The sequence below is a fragment of the Camelus dromedarius genome, chromosome X (genome assembly GCF_036321535.1).
Source record: "Camelus dromedarius isolate mCamDro1 chromosome X, mCamDro1.pat, whole genome shotgun sequence".
Lineage (NCBI taxonomy): Eukaryota > Metazoa > Chordata > Mammalia > Artiodactyla > Camelidae > Camelus > Camelus dromedarius.
In genome coordinates this window covers 62,830,733-62,843,928 of record NC_087472.1, presented here as the reverse complement: position 1 = coordinate 62,843,928, position 13,196 = coordinate 62,830,733, and the positions used below count along the sequence as shown (strand labels likewise).

General features: G+C 38.4%; 1 protein-coding gene across 2 annotated transcripts in view; it reads right to left on the bottom strand.

The window, feature by feature from the left end:
• The window catches only part of OPHN1 (oligophrenin 1), a 583,720-nt gene that overhangs the window by 99,614 nt on the left and 470,910 nt on the right, over window positions 1-13,196 (bottom strand). The window lies entirely within an intron of this gene.

Sequence of the window (13,196 nt, the reverse complement as noted above, 5' to 3'; positions counted from 1 at the left end):
AAACTTTCTGATCTCTTGTCACTTTCCTCACTTAAATCACCTTTAGTGGCTTCCTATCACTTATAGGACATGGCCAATTCTCTTCAAAGTGGCAATTAAAGTCTTGAGTAACTTGGCACCTATTTCCAATTCCAATGCATACTCAGGCTGTGAAGCTGACCTGGGTTTGAATCCCAACACTGCCACCCATTAGCTGTGCAACAGTGAGTGTTAGTGACCTGACCTCTCTGGGCTTCAGTGTTTCCACTTGCAAAAATAGCATCCTCCTCAGAGGTTTGTGAAATAAATGGAGCTAAATTTCTTTAGCATGGTGTCCTGGAAATATTCCATGATAAATATCTGCTGTTATTATTACCTCTCCAGGAGCCTCCATCTAGACACTGCTGACCTCTGATGCTCTTATATACTACACTGCTTAGATTAGGTTTGGGGGCTGCATCGTGCTGTTCCAGACCTCCATATCTTTGTTCATGTCATTCCCTCTGTTTAGAATGTCTCCCTCTTCCTAGATCTAAAGAATATCTATTCATCCTTTGAGGCTCACTTTAAGTGACATTTTCCTCTGGGCTCTCACAGCCTACTGTCCTCACCTTGATTGACACCACTGGCAACTAGTAGAGTATGTTGCAATTTTCTGTTTCTTATCTGCCTTTCCTACTAGGTGGTAAATAACTTCCAAGGTTGTGTGCCTCACACAGAGCAGGTACCAATTAATTATTTTTAATGGAACTGAGTACCTCCAGTGCTCTTTCACATAGTACTGGAGGCATCCAAGTAAAAGGTGTGCAGCCTTTTTGTCAGTTTGGCTCTGGGGGTGGGAAGGTGAGGGAATGGAACAGCCCACCACAAATACTTTCTTTTTTTTTTTCTTTTCTTTTTTCAGCTTTACTAGATAAAATTATTACAGTTTGACTGCATATATACATTATACTGCATGTAAATACATATATATAATATACTGCATATTTTTTAGCTGCGTATTTTTTAGTTTGTATATGAAACACTAACTTTCAAAACCTGCTCAGGTCAAGGCCCTGGAGAGACTGACCCCATCAATAGGACTTACCCCATCAATAAGCAGGCTCTTATCACTTAGTAGGTAATTGACAGGGACAGAATCCGTAGACAAATCCTAAATCTGTTAAGCTCAAGACAAAGACTGGTTGCCATTCAGAAGATAATGAACAGCAACTATTCACAGGCCTTTGGTATTGGAACTCTGGTGATGAGTCCCTTTTAACAGTTTAAAGACTTCTGTAATCAACCCTTATTTTTTAGTGACAGAATATTTCAGATGTTGAAATAGAAAAGCAACTCCATGCTGCCACCAAGCGATCCAGAATGGCTAAACCAATAGTAACAAGGCAAGGACACTTGTGAGACCACAGCCTCCAGCATGTGTGAATGCTTATCTCCTTTTGAGAGCTTTGAACGGAAATGACTTTGGTTGAATGTGCCAGAAGTCACTTAATCCTTATAACTCCAAAAGGCAGAGTATTTTATCTCTGAAGCCTGGTTTCACAGAGGGTGAAGTACTAAGTGAAGGTCAAACAGTTTGTGAATACATATTAATATAGGGATTCAAGCCCATATCCGTTGGGTTCCAAGTCCCACAGTCATTCCTGGATCCCATTATCTGCTTCACTAATTTCTCTCAAGAAATCAGCCTCTTTAAGCTAAAGCCACCTTCTATTCTCTGAGGGAGGTTCTTGGTATCCCATTTAGGACACTCTTTTCCTTCTTGGCCTTCTTATGAGATTTGAAAGGTAACCTATTATTTGGGGAGATTTCTTTCCATTTGACATCTCTCTTTTTATTATACATTTTGAAAACCATTAAGAGGCATAAGTTACACTGTAACTTGTGGGTTAATGAGATGAATGAAACAAAAAAGAAGGGCATCATGAGTAGTGAATTAGGTAGGAGTTTGTAATATGATTTGACAGCAAAGAAATCTTAAATTCTCCAGTTCACATAGACCAGAGTAAAAGGGCACAACCTCTTGAGCATCAAATTTAAAACAAAGAAATACATATTAAAGGGAGGTTTTTAAAAAATCTCCAGTTTGCAAAAAAAAAAAATTTAATTAGATGGTTTAGATCAGAGGTCATAAATTAAAATGCCTATAAAAATAGAACTACTTTATGATCCAGTAATCCCACTTCTGGGTATATATCCAAAGGAAAAGTAAGCAGAATTTCAAAGCAATATCTTCACTCTTATGTTCATTACAGCATTAGTCACAACAGCCTAAGCATCCTTAGATAGAAAAATAGATAATTACACACAATGGAATATTAATAAGCCTTAAAAAAAAAAGGAAATCCTGCCATTTGCTACAACATGGATTAATCTGGAGGACTTATGTTCAGTGAAATAAGCCAGACACAGAGAGTATAATGATGGTCGCCATGGGCTGGGGTGAGGAACGGGTAGGTGCTGGTCAAGAGGTACAAAGTTTTAGTTATGCAAGATGAGTTCAGTTCTGGAGATTTAATATATAGCAATGTAGTTAACAATATAGTTAACAATACTGTATTTTATGCTTGAAATTTGCTAAGAGGTTAGATCTTAAGTAGAAAGAAGGAAGGAAAGAAAGAAAGAAAGGAAAGAAAGAAAGAAAGAAAGGAAAAGGAAGGAAGGAAGGAAAGAAAGAAAGAAAGAGAGAAAGAAAGAAAATAGTAACTATATATGAGGTGAGATATATTAATTGGCTTTATTGTGGCAATTATTTCATATATACATATAACAAACATCAAGTTATATACTATAAATATATACATTTTATTTGTCAATTATACCTCACTAAATATGAAAAAAAAATTGAATAAGTTCATTAAACTAGTTCCATTACTAATGCGTGGCATGACTTTGGGCCTACCTTTTCCTCCTTAGGTATCTGATCCCTCATCTATAAAACAAGAAGGTTACTGGGTAATCTAAAGAGCCTTTCAGCTCAGCCATTCAGTGGATCTAAGAAAGACCTCCTTCTGAAAATAATGGGAAAAAAGACAGCCGCACATTATGTGTCTACTGTTGGAAGACCATAAAACAAGTTATGAAGTATCTTTCCTTCCCTACTCTAAATACTCCCTACTGAAAAAAAAATAACAATGAAAAATATCTAAAAAAAATATTTTAAAAAACTGGAATCAGAGCAAGTCTCTTGATCTAACTATAGGGAACTTAAAAGGACGAATGACATGTTTTATTTAATAAATAAATGATAAGAAAAAAGAAAGAGATGAAGGAGAAACCTATAGATTGGGAACATGGTAAAAGCATAGATGCCCTATGCTATATTGTCTCAAGCGTTGGCCTCTGTGTTCTTTATTAGCCCTCCAGATTCTGATACAACCAAACATTTGAGAACTACTGCTATAGATAAGGGATCACCAAACCATGGCCCTTGAGCCAAATCTAACCTGGTTTTATAGATAAAGTTTTATTGCAGTACAGCTATGCTTATTCATTCACATATTATCAATGGCTGCCTTTGTACAATAAAGGTAGAACTAAGTAGCTGTGACAGAGTCCATATTGCTCACAAAGCCTTAAATATGTATTATCTTGTGGAAAACATCTACTGACCTCTGCCAGAGATTAAAAGAGGCTTAAAAAACATTTGTACAGATTGCTACATGTGGATGTTATTTGGATCCTGATTCAAAGAAAAAACATATGACATATTTGAGACTACCAGAAATGTGAACACAGAATATTTAATGATATGAAGTAATTATTAATTATTTTAGATGTGGTAATTATATTATGGTTATGTGTACAAAGAATTTTTGTTTTTCAATATACATACTGAATTATTTATGTATGCAATAACATGATGTCAGATTTGCTTCAAAATAATATGGCAGGAGGGAAAATGGATAGAGCTATAGATGAAACAAGATTGGTTACATGTTCATAACTGATTCTTTCTACTTATTATACTTGAATATTAAATATTGATATTCAGTATTGAATATTGTATATACTTGAAACCTTGCATAATTAAAAGCTTTTAAGTGGACAAGATACTAATAGAAGGGGAGAGTAAGTCAGTGTCTGTCACAAAGTGAGCAGTCCCAATCCTTGAAGATGATGCCCTTAAGGGCAGACTGCTTTGGTTTCCTCCACTGGTGTTAAACTATTTGTAGTTTACTTTAAATACTTCAACATAGTCAGTTCAATATCCTGAATTTCATCAATGACATCAGTCGCAACCACATCATTATTTTATTATGTACCACTAAGAAAGATAAAAACATATCATTGTCAAATCATTATGTAATTTTGTTTACATTTGTTTATTGAGTAATACTCATTTTATAATGTTGTGTCAAATTCTAGCGTAGAGCACACATTTTCAGTTATACATGAACATATATATATTCATTGTCACAATTTTTTCACTATAAGCTTCCACAAGATCTTGTATATATTTCCCTGTGCTATACAGTAGTCTTGTTTATCTATTCTGCATATGCCTGTCAGTATCTAAAAATTTTGAAATCCCAGTCTGTCCTTCCCACTCCCTGCCCCCTTGGCAACCACAAGTTTCTATTCTATGTCTATGAGTCTGTTTCTGTGATGTATTTATTTATTTCTATATTTTTTTAGAGTCCACATATGAGTGATCTCATATGGTATTTTTATTTCTCTTTCTGGCTTACTTCACTTAGAGTGACATTTTCCAGGAACATCCATGTTGCTGCAAATGGCGTTATGTTGTCAGTTTTTGTGCCTGAATAGTAGTCCATCATATAAATATACCACACCTTTTTTATTCAGTCATCTGTTGATGGACATTTAGGCTGTTTCCATGTCTTGGCTGTTGTAAATAGTGCTGCTATGAACAGTAGGGTGCAGGTGTCATTTTGAAGTAGGGTTCCTTCTGGATATATGCCCAGGAGTGGGATTCCTGAGTCACATGGTAAGTCTATTCCTAGTCTTTTGAGGAATCTCCATACTGTTTTCCACAGTGGCTTTCCTTGATTCCCTCTCCCACTCTTAATGATTTAGATGTCTTCTTTTACAATTTTGTGTTTATTCTCTTTGTAATTCATGGCAGTTATCTCGTTTCCAGTTATGAGTTTCTCATTTTTGTAGCATCCTGCTTCTTTTCTATTTAGAGTAGACCTGTCAATATTTCTTTTAGCGTGGGTTTAGTGTTGCTAAAATCTTTCAGTTTTCGCTTGTCTGTAAATTTATCTCTCCTCATATTCTAAAGGATAGCCTTGCTGGATAGAGTATCCTAGGCTGCATCTTTTTTTCATTCAGGACTTTGAATATATCTTGCCACTCCCTTCTGACCTGTAGTGTTTGTGTAGAGAAATCAGCTGAGAGCCTTATGGGGAGTTCCCTTGTAACTCACTCTTTGTTTTTCTCTTGCTGCCTTTACGATCATTTCTTTATCCTTAACTTTGGCCATCTTGATTATGATATGTCTTGGTGTGGGTCTACTTGGGTTCTTTCTGTTTGGGACCCTCTGAGCCTCCCGTACTTGGATATCTAATTCCTTCTTTAGGTTTGGGAAGTTTCAGTCATGATCTTCCAAAACCTTTTCAATCCCCTTTGTTCTTTCTTCCCCTTCTGGGACCCCTATTACTCTTAGATTGGCATGTTTTATATTATCCCATAGGTCCCTTATATTGTTTTCATTGTTTTTTATTTGTTTTTCTCTCAGCTGTTCTGATTGGGCGCTTTCTGTTGTCCTGTCTTCTAGGTCACTTATTCATTCCTCTGCATTATCTAGCCTGCTTTGCACAGCCTTTAGATCAGTTCTCATCTCAGCAAATGAGTTTACTAATTCTTTGTTTCTTCTTTATAGCTTCAATTTCATTTTTGACATATTTTATATCTCTAAACACTATTTCTTTTAGTTCCTTCAGTACTTGATCTCTCTTTTCTTGAAATCTTGATCTAGTAGGCCATCAATGTCTATTTCCTTGATTGTGCTTTCAGGGGATTTCTCTTGATTTTTTTAATTGGGAGTGGTCCTTCTGCTTCATCTTGCTCATCTCTCTGGCACTGTGGCTTAAGGAGTATCAGTTATCTGGTTCTCCTAGAGACGGTGTGTTCTTGATGATTTTGTCGAGAGGTCTTTGTGTCTTCACCCTGTTTTGCAAACTCAGCTTGTTGTTTCCAGAGACCCTCTTTTGGCACCCTCGACTGTGCTGCTCCCAGTGGCTGTTGGCTAGCAGATCGTGCCCCCTCCCCACACTGGGTCAGGTGCTGAGCTCTTAGCCGGTGGGCGGGCAGGTCACTCCTCCTTCCAGTGCTGCAGTTAGATGCTGCACTTGGGCGAGGCAGGTGGGCTGGTCCTGCCCCCTCCCAGCACCATGGTCAGGTGCTGCATTCCTGCTAGGAAGGAGGGTGGCCGCCCACCCTCTCCCAGTGCCAGCTGCTCCGCTGCTCTGTGCAGCTGCCTGCTCCACCTCGGGACAGCACTCCAAAGGTGGGCTCAGGGAAGACCGCGGAACAGCCCCATCCCTGCTCCAAGCCAAATCTCAGCTCCTTGTTTGTCTTGGCAGTGCGAGTTCTCTGACGTGCCAGGGCAGAAAGATCCTATCTGCCTCGGGCTATAAACAAGTCTCAGTCCTGCCTAGGAGGTTGCAGAGCCCCTGGGTGCAGATTCAGGTCTCGACCCCTCTGCACAGGGGATATGGCAGCTGTGGCTGTGCCCCCACCTCTCTTCTCACGAGAAGCACCAGTAAAGGTGGTGCAGGTCTGAGGAGACAAAAGCTGTGGTGCCCCTTCTCCCAGGGCACACCAGCCATGTTGCTTTGCTGTTTTCACAATTTATGGGGGCCGAGGTTGTTCTGCTTCATATCCTCTCTCATCCACGGTGTGCAGCACCCTGCAGTCTCCTGGGGCTGCCTCGGTGTAGCCACCCCAGTCCTCTGCCCAGCTTGGGCAGCCTGTCCCAGCCACAGCTGCCAGCTTGTGTCTTGGGCTGAGAATTGTGGGGACCCTTTATGCCCGTTTAACTCAGTTCTGTCAGTTAAGGGGTGCTCAGGGCAGATCTGAGCCTTGGAGAATCCCTCTCTGTCCCACTGGCCTCTCTGTTGGAGAGGGGAGACCCAGCAAATAAGTGCCAGTCCTTCTTTGCCACACCCTCCCCATGGGATCAGTCCTGCACTGTTTTGCTTTTTCTTCTTTCTTTTTTCCTTTTCTCTTACCAGATTTTGGCGTCTTTGTCTTTTGAAGAGGGTGATGTTCTGTCGGAGTTCGGCAGGTGCTCTGGTTGGCTGAGTAAGTCCGTAGATGTGAGTTTTGGTGTATTTGTGGGAGAGGGTGAGCTACAAGCGTCCTTCTATTCCACCATCATGCTTCTTTCTCCCATTATGTAATATTTTTGAAGACATTTTAAATAGAAAATAAACTAAACAATGCACATAAATTTAATTAAAGTGACTACAATATGAGCAGCTATGACCATGTTCAAGCATGTAGAGGTTATGATTATTATATCAAAACTGCTAAGTGACAACAGTGATTTTAAGGAATCATTGATTTACTATACTTCAATAAAAAGAAAAAGAAAAAAAGAAACCATTGATTCTGAGATGCATACAGAATTTAGGTTACAATTTGAAGAAAAAACAAGTGCCCCTTAGAATTGATGAACTTTGATATATGTGTTTGTTAGTTTTCATGCATACTCTCGGACAAGTGGGTTGATTGTAGTACTTTAATTTTAAATTCAGACTTACATATTCAAGGGCTGATTAATTAGTATTTAAAAAGACTCTAATCAGAAGCCAGAGGGGATCCTAAAAGCTTCAGCTAACCTCATCTCCAAATCAACACCAGTGGCTTTGTTTATCAGCATGGTTGGTGGCAAAGTGATTTCTCATTACTTAGATGTATCAAGACACATGGATTGTGATTTGGCTAGAAACATTACATAGATATTCCCAAACTTGCAGGAACAGGTTAGAAGAATAGAGCAATGGTCAATTGTAATATCAGTAAAGTAGATCAACTAATATTATGCATCTTCAGATGTAATACAGTATAAGGTAAACAACATCACCTATGATGTGCTCTAGCCAAAAAAAAATAGTTAACTTGAACTCATCTACTCTTAAAATATAACCTCTACTTCTTTTTTAAATTGAATTATAGTCAGTTTACAATGTTATGTCAATTTCTGGTGTACAGCACAATAGTTCAGTCATACATATACATACATATATTCCTTTTCATATTCTTTTTCATTATAGGTTACTACAAGATATTAAATATACTTCCCTGTGCTAAATAGTATAAACTTGCTGTTTATCTATTTATATATAGTAGTATCTGCAAAGCTCGAATTCTCAGTTTATCCTTTCCCTTGTTAAGAAATTAAGAAAATAAGGGAATAAGCTGAAAATATAACAATGAAGAAAGTAGACAAAACTAGTAAGGAAGACTCTGCAGAACAACTGGTCTAGTGTCTTAAAAAATCAAAGTTATAAGCAAAGACAATATGCTAGATTTAAAAAAAATCAAAAGGAAATAAGTAGATATAATGTATGGCCCTACATTGAGTACTAGTTTGGGCAAACCACCTATAAAGGGCATTTTGGGTCAACTGGGAAAATGTTAATATGGTCTGGAAAGGTAGAAATTGTTGAACTGAAAAAAGTTTGGTGTTACAGAAGGTCATAATCTCATTTTGGTAAAAAATGCAAATGTGTGTGTGGCGGGGGGATATACACACATTCATAGAAACATCCAGAAGATTATGCACTAATATGTTAATAGTAGTAATTTTTGGATGCTGGGGATTGACAGCTTTTATTTATATTTATTGATTTATTTTTGGCTCTTCTGTATTTTCTAATCTCTACAATGCATGGTATTTCTTTGGAAATAAGAGAAATGTTATCACTAAAATAAGAAGATTCTAGTAAGCCAAATACCCCACACCCTTTAGAATGGTAGCTCAAGCCTAGGCTTGCAAAGGGTTTTTGTATTTGAGCATTAGATCATAGGATTGTGTTGCTATATTATCTCATCTGTTTCAGGTTAAACTTTTATGTATGATAGAGTCAGAGCATTTAAAAGGAAAGAGAGCTGAGACTTCACTGAGTTTACAGAACAAGTTGTACAACTGTTTTTGTGTCTGCTTCCTGAAAAATACCTCCATGAGTGGCAGAATTAGGCCTGAGGCTTGTTTCCATTATAATATGGCTCTAGTAGTGAGACTATGGGGGAGGTGACCCATACCATTCTCCTACTTCTGATTAATGGAAGCAATAGATACCAACGAAAAAGAATGGAATAATTGGGAATCCCAAACTGGCTGACGTCAACAACAGCCTTTCTTTCATTAGAAAATGGGGTGAGGGTTGCTGAGCCAAGATGGCAGAGTGGAGAGACTCACAGCTCACCGTCTCCCACAAATAAACCAGGAATTACATCTACAAACACATTGAATCACACAGAACACCTACTGACCTCTGGCAGAGTGTCTCTCATTTTGAAATACAGGAGGGTTCTCACAAAACAGTAAGAAAAAAAAGGAAAAAGAAAAAATCAGTGCAGGACCAGTCCTGCAGGAAGGGAGCAGCATAGGAAGAAAGAGACCCTCACGCTGGGATGCCCCCTCTCCAGCTGGGAGGTCAGCAGGGACAGAAGCAGAGCTTCCAGGGCTCAGAGGAGAAAGTGACAGCTGCTTGGCAGACAGAATTAAGGGAAACCGCCATGTAGAGTCCTTTCAATCACTGATCATAGATACAAGCCAGCAGGTATAAGCTGGGACTGGCTACTTGAGATCAGTGAGGAGCCCAGGAAGAGAGCTGGGGCCCACTGCACAGAGACAGCCTTAGGGGACTGGAGGGCAGTGTGAGCTCTGGCTGGGGGTGTGTGTGGGACAGAACAGGCTGGAACCCCAATAAAAAAATCACTATTGGGGTGGGGGGAGGGGTGCAACACAGCAGTGCCATAGGTGCTTTCTCTGCTTGGCTCCACTGCTGGTGTGTTCTCCCTAGTAGAGAAGTGGGGCTCAGTCATAGCCACCACTGCTGCTGGAAGGCAGAGCTGAAGGCTGAATTCATAACCTGCAGCCCTGCAACTTCACAAGCAGGACTGGGATTTGTTTGCAGCCCCAAACAGAGAGGGTGGATTTGCTCTCTCTGGACCTTTTGTGGACTGGGCCTTGTGGGACAAACTGGCAGTGAGCAGAGTTCTGACTCATGGCAGGGGTAAGTACAGGTATATTCAACATGCTGGCTTACCATACTGTGTGCAGGGGAGGGGCTGGGGTCTGTGCTTACCCTGTGGCACACCATAGATTCAGTTATGTGATTGCATGCTTGCTATTGCAGGTCCTGGCACCTGACACTGGTGGATCTTCCCTGGTGGTTCCTGGGACTCAGAACCTGGGGGACACCAGAGCAGGTGGCCAACATTCTCACAGCTAAGGTGGGGACAAAGGCAGTGCCAACAAAGTGTAGCTTGTAAGCCCACATAACAAGTGACAGACAACACCACAGAGGGCACTTCTGAGTGGACATCTCCTGCCTACTCTTCTTCCCAGTTGAAGCGCTCCAACCCTACTTACTATAAGCCACAGCTCAGAAACTGGTCCAGAACCCTCTATTCCAGCAACAGGGGAGCAAATCAGGCCCCTGTCAAGGCTATGACAACTACAGAACAAAAAAGAAAGCCAAGCTCAACAATAATCAGAGCAGGCTCTGAACACTACAACACCAATGACACCCCCAAAGGGACAACAGCCAATACTCATGGAAGAAAGATATGGCAACCATCCATACTAAGAACAGCCATCATAACAAAACTATTGGATGCACACAGTCTACACAGGAATGCTCCCACATTAAATAAAAACAAACAAACAAAAAGTAAAAGAGCACTTCAAGACCACAGTAGATAATTGATACTTCTAAATCCATAAAGCCAAAGAAATATAAGTAAAATGAAGAAGCAGAGGAACTACTCCCAATTAAAAGAACAAGAGAAATCCCTTGAAAGAACAATCAGTGAAACAGACCTCGATAGTCTACTGGATTGTGACTTCAAAAAGGGAATGATCAATTCAATGAAGGAACTAAAAGAGACTATCAATAGAGACAGAGAATACTTTAAAAAGGAAATTGAAACTATAAAGAAGAGTCAATTCAAAACAGAAAACTGCCGTGATAAGAGCCAAGCTAAAGGCAGTCAAAAGCAGACTACATAATGCAGAGGAACAAATAAGTGACTTAGAAGACAGGATACAAAAGGTCACCAAATCAGAAAAGAAGACAGAAAAGGAAGTAAAAACCAATGAAAAAAATATAAGGGAACTATGTGATATTATAAAACATGCTAACCTATATATAATAGGGGTACCAGAAGGAAAAGAAATAGAAATGGGGATTGAAAAGGTATTTGAAAAATCATGACTGAAAACTTTCCAAAACTAAAGAAGGAAACAGATATCCAAGTACAGGAAGCACAGAGGATCCCAAACAATAACCCAAACATATCTACACTGAGATATATTATCATTAAGATGGCCAAAGTTAAGAAGATAAAGAGAGGATTCTAACAGCAGCAAGATAAAAACAAAGAGTTAGTTACAAGGGAACTCCCATAAAGCTTTCAGCTCATTCCTCTACACAAACACTGCTGGCCAGAAGGGAATGGTAAGATACATTCAAAGTCCTGAATGAGAGAAAGCTGCAACCTAGGATACTGTATCCAGCAAGACTATCCTTTAGAGTAGAAGGAGAGATAAAGAATTGAACAAAGAAGCAAAAACTACAAGAATTCAGCAATGCTAAACCCATGCTAAAAGAAGTATTGAAAGATCTACTCTAAATAGAAAAGAAACAGGGCACTATAGAAATGAGAAAACCATAACTGGAAATGTGATAACTACAGTGAATTGCAAGAAAATAAATATGAAGATGTAAAAAAAAAATAAAAATAAAGAATATCAAAATCATAAAATTTGGGAGAGAGGAGCAAGAAAATACAGATTTTTCTCTCTCTCTGTTCTTGTTTTTCTTTTTTTTCTTATTTTTTTCTTTCATTCTTTTTAGGATGTGCTTAACCCTACATGACTATCAGGTGAAAGCAAACAGATATAGTAAGGGGTTACCATGATTGAAAAGCAGGGTAACCACAAACCAAAAGCATATAGTAGAGTCACAAAAACCAAAAAGAAAACAAGCTAATACAAAAGAAAATTATCAAACCATAAAAAGAAAAAGAAAAAGAAAAAGTAATAGAAAGGAACAAATAAAAAACACCAAATCAACTGGAAAACAAAATTCAAAATGGCTGTAAACACACATCTATTAATAATTACTATAAATGTAGGGGGACTAAATGCTCCAATCAAAAGGCATAGAATGGCAGATTGGAAAATAAAACAAAAGCCTACAATATGCTAACTACAAGAGACCCACTTTATAGTGAAGGGCACACATAGATTGAAAGTGAGAGGATAGAAAAGATATTTCATGCAAATGGAAATGACAAGAAAGCAGGAGTAGCAATACTCATATCAGACAAAATAAACTTTAAAACAAAGGCTATAGAGAAAGATGAAGGAAACTATATAATGATCAAAGAAGCAATACAAGAAGAAGATATTATACTCATTAACACATATGCACCCAATATAGGAGCACTTAAATGTATAAAATAAATACTAACAGACATAAAGGGAGAAATTGATGAGAATGCAATAATATTAGGAGACTTTAAAACCCCACTAACAACATTGGGCAGGTCTTCCAGACAGAATGTCATTAAGGCAATGGAGATACTAAATGACACTATAGAACAGTTGGACTTGGTTGATATTTTTAGGATATTACATCCCCCAAAACTAGGATATACATTATTTTCAAGTGCTTATGGAGCATTCTCTAGGATAGACAACATAATTGGACACAAAAGAAGCCTCAACAAATTTAAGAGGACAGAAATTATGCCAAGCATCTTATCTAACCACAATCAGTGTTATTTCTTTACATTAACAATTAAATATCAGAAAAGGAAAGTAATTAAACAATCCCTTTTAAAATTGCATCCAAAAATTAATAAAATAACTTAGGAATAAATCTGACCAAAGAAGTGAAAGACTTATATGCAGAGAACTATAAAACGTTCCTAAGGAAATTAAAGATGACTTAAAGAAATTGAAAGATATCCCATGTTCATGGATTGGAAGAATTAATATTGTTAAAATG